We start from the raw sequence: 6,155 nt of genomic DNA on the forward strand, positions 1-6,155 counted from the left end.
CTTCTCCTTCTGACCATTTTCTCTCAGGGTCAGAAGCACGGAAATTCAGGCAACTAGAAGGGGCACACCATCCCTCCCATCCCATCTGAGTCCAGTAGCCATGAGGGATGTCAGGTCCACTTGGACACCCAAACAGCCTGTGTTGGGAGGTTGAGGCCAGTCAGTTCCATCTGTGCTTCCTGTCAAGTTCCTCCACATCTCATCCTTATCACCTATCATGTCTTGTATACATACCCACTACTCTTCAGCTCAGTGCCCCATCCCTCTGACTCTCACACTTTAATGGATCACATCCTCCAACTAGCTACTGGGGAATAATGTTCTGTTATAAGGAACACCCTCTGTTTCTTTGACATCTTCATAGAACATTCTCTTCACCTGTCATTCCTACAAGATACCATATCTTTTTCAGCTCCAGTGGGAGGAACTGTTATTCTCCCACACCCAAGAAATTTCAGGCTTGCTGCTAGTGGTGGAGGGTAGGAGTGTTCAGCATCAACCAGGCTCCTCATTTGCTGATTCCCATTATTTTACTGCTGTTCTCATGTCAGTTCCTGTCCTCTTTTAATGTTTAGGCAATGTGACCATACTACACCCTATCCCTTCCTCCTCACTCTTTTGATAGGTGGGCCAGTTATCTGCAACCTCCACTGGAGACTTTGGCACTTTGTTCATCCACTCCCAACTACACAAACAGCCATCTTGGGATAGTTCAACAGCACATCTAGTTTTATGTTCTGTGACTTTAACTCTGTTGATTTTACTTATTTTCAGTTCTGGAAATGGCACCCTTAGGCACCCCTCTCCCCACTGGATTTTATCATCGTTTGAAGTTTTCATTTCAAATTTCTTAAACTCCAACATTCCACACACTCTATCAATCTGCCCCTCAGTAAGTTTCCCAAGAGTTTCTTAATTACTAAATTCAAAGGGTTCTTTTTGATGCTTAACAATCCTTTCTGCTGAATGTGAATTTCTTCTTCTTGAAATGCCCTTTTCCCTTATACTACTTAGTTGCTTTTTCTTCTGTCTCTTAGGCTTCCCCTTATCATTTCTGTTACAGGCCCTGCTATGGTGTTCCCTGGCTTTCACTGTGACCTTCCTCTCTGCTCATGTCACATACTTTCTGGCTTTCCTCCTCTGCTGTCATAGTTCTAATAGGCATGTGGATGCTGGTGACTCCTAAATATCTTCAGCTCAGTAGACCTTTCCATTAGGTATTCATACACATTATTGTCAGATCTACATCTTTCCATGGGTATCCTACAGCCACTCACCTTAAGCATATCCCATGCTAAATTCTTCATCTTCGTCCCCAAACTCACTTCTTGCTATTTCCAGTCTTAGTTGTCAGCACGTACCCAGTCCATGGAACTGAAAATGGGGAAATTGTTCTTTTCCTTTTTCTTTCCTTCTCCCTCCCATAAACAATGAGTCATAAATCTATCCTGTTTAATTCCTCATATATTTTTCTATTTTTTTCTTCGATTTTCTTCCTTCTTATCAATTTTCTGCACTGTTTTCCCACACTCCACCATCCTCCCAACACCAGCCTAAGTTTTCCCTGCACTTTTCCTTCTTTTCTTAATGATTCTTTATTCCATTTTGGCTTGGTTGCTGCCTTCTGTAGGCTTGGTCTGATCTATCCAGGAAAGAGAGCAGTACTTGAGACTTCGCCCATTACTTCAGCACCCACTACTCCCAGAGACAAGGATCAGTCCTTGGATTTGTTTCATTTCAACTTGTTCATTCCTGCAAGTTCAGGAATCTTACCAAGGAAGGGGCCTAGCTTCTTTTAATCTGGGGTTTTATGATGATACTTTATGTAGTTTTTATATCATAGGTTTGATATTTTACCCAAATGTTTACATTTTTCACATTATACAGTAAATAATAAATACCATATGGAATAAAGAATTAGTGCATTAAGAAATGTTTAATGTAACCAAATAAATTTAGCTCTTTATTCAAATACTAGCATAGGAACCCAACATGTAAAACCAAGAAACAAGTAGCTATCCTGGGTAAAACCCAAACACCGAGTTTCCCCATCTCCATGGATTCCCAAAGGAGTGCTCAGAGGGCAGTTTGAAAGCTGACCTAGCAGAAAGAAAGCCAAGCCAGTGGGCAAAGAGCCTTAGTCTTATCTCTGAAACTTAATTCCATGCTCTCTGTTGTCTGACCTATGAAGTATAAATTAACACTGCTTTCCCCACCTGCTTTTTTGGGTTCTTGGAGGAGTTTAAAAAGGATCTTTGAATAAATATTTTGTAAAGAAAATTAACTAGGCAAATGTAAGGCTAAAATTAATGCTTTATTAATTAGAAATGAAGATGAGAAGTTGTTTTTGTTTTTGTTTCCTGTGTGTCACCCTTTGGAGAAATGGGAAATGGGAAGTTAGTTTTTATACATTTCATAAATAAAGGAACTTTAAGAGTAAAGAAACATGACCCAGTTTTCATGGATAGCTTCAGGTGGAATTATATGCAGAATTTCATCTGTATATACAATTTGGTAGGGAAGGGATTCATGGCCATCAGAACATTAAGAACCACTGTCTTAGAAACATAGAGACCCTCTCCCTGCACCTTTACCCCCTTTGAGTTTGATGGGCATCCTCTGCTTCTAGTCTACACTCAGTCTTAACACCTTGTATGATACTCATCATGGTACCATCTCCATTCTTCCTGTGAACTATGTAATCCTGTCATAGAGCAGTTTTAATATACCATATGTATTAAGGTAGGAGAACAACTAATAGAGTGTAGAAATATGTAAAACAACAAGCATTTAAACAAGGTTTTCTGCTAAATCTTTAATTAGCTGGAAAATACCATAACCAAAGTAATTTGTCACCTAAGTGTGTGTTTTTTTTTTAATTTGCTCAGTTAGGTCATAGCATATTTTATAGTTGTTGCTGCTAAAAGATATATGACTTAATCTCTGATTTTGACTTATAAAAATAAATCTTTACAATTTTGACAATCAGCATTAATTTTTAAAAGATCAAGGATGAACCAGTATTACGTATGATGTCTATTCCTTTTTTCTGTGTGTAGGGGAGCAAGGGGAAGAAGATTCCATATGGAATTGAGGATCAAGTTTAGACTTACCATAGCCCTTTCACTCATTTACTACAGGGTTGCACACTTGTCCAATCCAGGAAGCTGCCAAGGAAATTTGCAGTTGGAAACCACATAAGTCTGTGATTCTCATGCATTCTCCCAGCACAGCCCACTCCTTAGAGGAACTCTGTAAGTGTATGCACAGTCCAAGTCTTTGCAGTGCTCAGGGCAACATCTCATGGAAGTGAGCAACACAAGTATGGAGTGTTTCTCTACATTTTACTGGAGCAGAGAGGGTGGGATGGAGCTCTCTGACAAAGTGAAAAATCGTACATTTCCATTCTTGAATGTCTTTAATAACAACCACATCGCAGTGGATCCAATATGTTTGGTGACTGGTTATAAAGAATATCAAGGTCATAGTTAGGGCTTCATTAATATCCCATTTGGCCCATATGTTTCAAGAATTGGTTGTGAGTCCTAACTCTCACTCTGAGTCTATGAATGTGTGAGTAAAAACTTGAAAATTGATCTCAGCGTTCTGTTGCTTTAAAAAATGACAGCGTGGTACAGGCACAAAAACAGACATATAGACCAATGGAACAGAATAGAGTCCAGATACGGACCCTCAACTCTATAGTCAAATAATCTTCGACAAAGCAGGAAAAAATATGCAATGGATAAAAGACAGTCTCTTCAATAAATGGTGCTGGAAAAATTGGACAGCTATATACAGAAGAATGAAATTTGACCATTTTCTAACACCATACACAAAGATAAACTCAAAATGGATGAAACACCTCAATGTGAGACAGGAATCCATCAAAATCCTAGAGGAGAACATAGGCAGTAACCTCTTCGACATTGGCCACAGCAACTTCTTTCAAGATACATCTCCAAAGGCCAGTGAAACAAAAGCAAAAATGAACTTTTGGGACTTCATCAAGATAAAAACTTCTGCACAGCAAAGGAAACAGTTAACAAATCAAAGAGGCAACCCACAGAATGGGAGAAGATATTTGCAAATGACACTACAGATAAAGGGCTGATTTCCAAGACCTATAAAGAATTTCTCAAACTCAACACCCAAAAAACAAATAAGTCAAAAAATGGGCAGAAGACATGAACAGACACTTCTCCAAAGAAGACATACAAATGGCTAACAGACACATGAAAAAATGTTCATCATCATTAGCCATCAGGGAAATTCAAGTCAAAACCACACTGAGATACCACCTTACACCAGTTAGAATGGCAAAAATTGACAGCGTAAGAAACAACAAATGTTGGCGAGGTTGTGGAGAAAGGGGAACCCTTCTTACACTGTTGGTGGGAATGCAAGTTGGTACAGCCACTTTGGAAAACAGTGTGGAGGTTCCTCAAAAAATGAAAAATAGAGCTACCCCATGACCCAGTAATTGCACTCCTGGGTACTTACCCCAAAGACACAGATGTAGTGAAAAGAAGGGCCATATGCACCCCAATGTTCATAGCAGCAATGTCCACAATAGCCAAACTGTGGAAAGAGCCGAGATGCCCTTCAACAGATGAATGGATAAAGAAGATGTGGTCCATAGATACAATGGACTATTACTCAGCCATCAGAAAGGATGAATCCCCAACTTTTACATCAACATGGTTGGGACTGGAGGAGATTATGCTAAGTAAAATAAGTCAAGCAGAGAAAGTGAATTACCGTATGGTTTCACTTATTTGTGGAACATCAGGAATAGCGTGGAGGACATTAGGCGAAGGAAGGGAAGAATGAAGGGGGGTGGAATCAGAGGGAGAGATGAACCGTGAGAGACTATGGACTCCGAGAAACAAAGGGTTTTAGAGGGGAGGGGGGTGAGGGGATGGGTTAGCCTGGTGATGGGTATTAAGGAGGGCACGTACTGCACGGAGCGCTGGGTGTTATACGAAAACAATGAATCATGGATCACTACATCAAAAACCAATGATGTACTGTATTGTGACTAACATAACATAATAAAAATAAAATTTAAAAAAATGTATATAGCACATACAGATTGTTGATTATCTTTTTTTTTCAGAAAGTAAAATTTTACCCGCTTTTCAATGCCAGTCAACAAATGAGGTATGCTTGAAGTTATGTTCTTCAGGGTGTGATTTCATCAGGTAATGTAGTGCTATTTGTTCATCTGACCTTAGTGCAGGAGAAAATAGATCATTTTGTGAAAGATATGTAATGAGGTATCAGGCTGTACTTTATTTCATTTTGGTGTTTGCCCAGATTGCTTTGTGATTATACTTAAAATATTATGGAAAGGGCTAGGAACTGGACTCCTGGCCTCCTTAGTGGTCATTCTGTTCCTTATCATGCTTTATATTCTGTTCTCTCTCTGTTCAGTGTGATGATTTTATAACATGATAAATTATAACATGACAGTGTGATGATATTATAACTCCTGATAAAGGAGTCCTCTCAATTATGGCCTTCAGATTTTTGAAGAAATTTTGCTCTTTGGGAAGGAGAGTGATGTCTCTTTATTCCATGATTGCTATTGCTATATATCCTTCCTACATTAGATCTTACTGAGAAAGAGATGCACAACCTATATAACATATCTGGCTGATTTCTAAAGCAGTTGTTGCTGAATTACTTTCCCACCTAACTCCTGAGCCCACAACTGCATGGCTACATGTGATTTGCTGGGATTCTCAACAATGGTAATAGTTCTAGGATTGGAATAAGGGAATAATCTGTATTGAAATGTAAAATTTACACTTTCGGGGCACCTGGGTGGCTCAGATGGTTGGGCATCTGCCTTCAGCTCAGGTCATGATGCCAGGGTCCTGGGATCGAGCCCCACATCAGGCTCCTGACTCATCGGGGAGCCTGCTTCTCCCTCTCCCTCTGCCTCTCTCCCTGCTCATGCTCTCTCTCTGTATCTCTGTGTCTCAAATGAATAAATAAAATCTTTTAAAAAAATAATAAAATTTACACTTTCTTTGGAGTATATCCAGGGAAGAGATAAAGACAAGAGAATTTCTAGTTCTTAATCATAACGAACTCCATTTGAGTAAATGCTCTTAGAATCTGGAATCAACGCTTCCATGTGTGCTCAA

The 6,155-nt window shown here is 39.4% G+C and overlaps 1 long non-coding RNA gene across 1 annotated transcript in view; it reads left to right on the top strand.

Annotated features, from left to right (window-relative positions):
* The window catches only part of LOC113921008, a 35,704-nt gene extending 30,554 nt beyond the window's left edge, over window positions 1-5,150 (top strand). The window contains exons 2-3 of the long non-coding RNA XR_003519469.1: window positions 3,141-3,254; window positions 5,120-5,150. This is a non-coding gene — a long non-coding RNA (uncharacterized LOC113921008). The remainder of the gene's footprint in view (window positions 1-3,140; window positions 3,255-5,119) is intronic.
* Window positions 5,151-6,155: the final 1,005 nt, after the last annotated feature.

The sequence above is a fragment of the Zalophus californianus genome, chromosome 3 (assembly GCF_009762305.2).
Source record: "Zalophus californianus isolate mZalCal1 chromosome 3, mZalCal1.pri.v2, whole genome shotgun sequence".
NCBI classification, from domain to species: Eukaryota; Metazoa; Chordata; class Mammalia; order Carnivora; family Otariidae; genus Zalophus; species Zalophus californianus.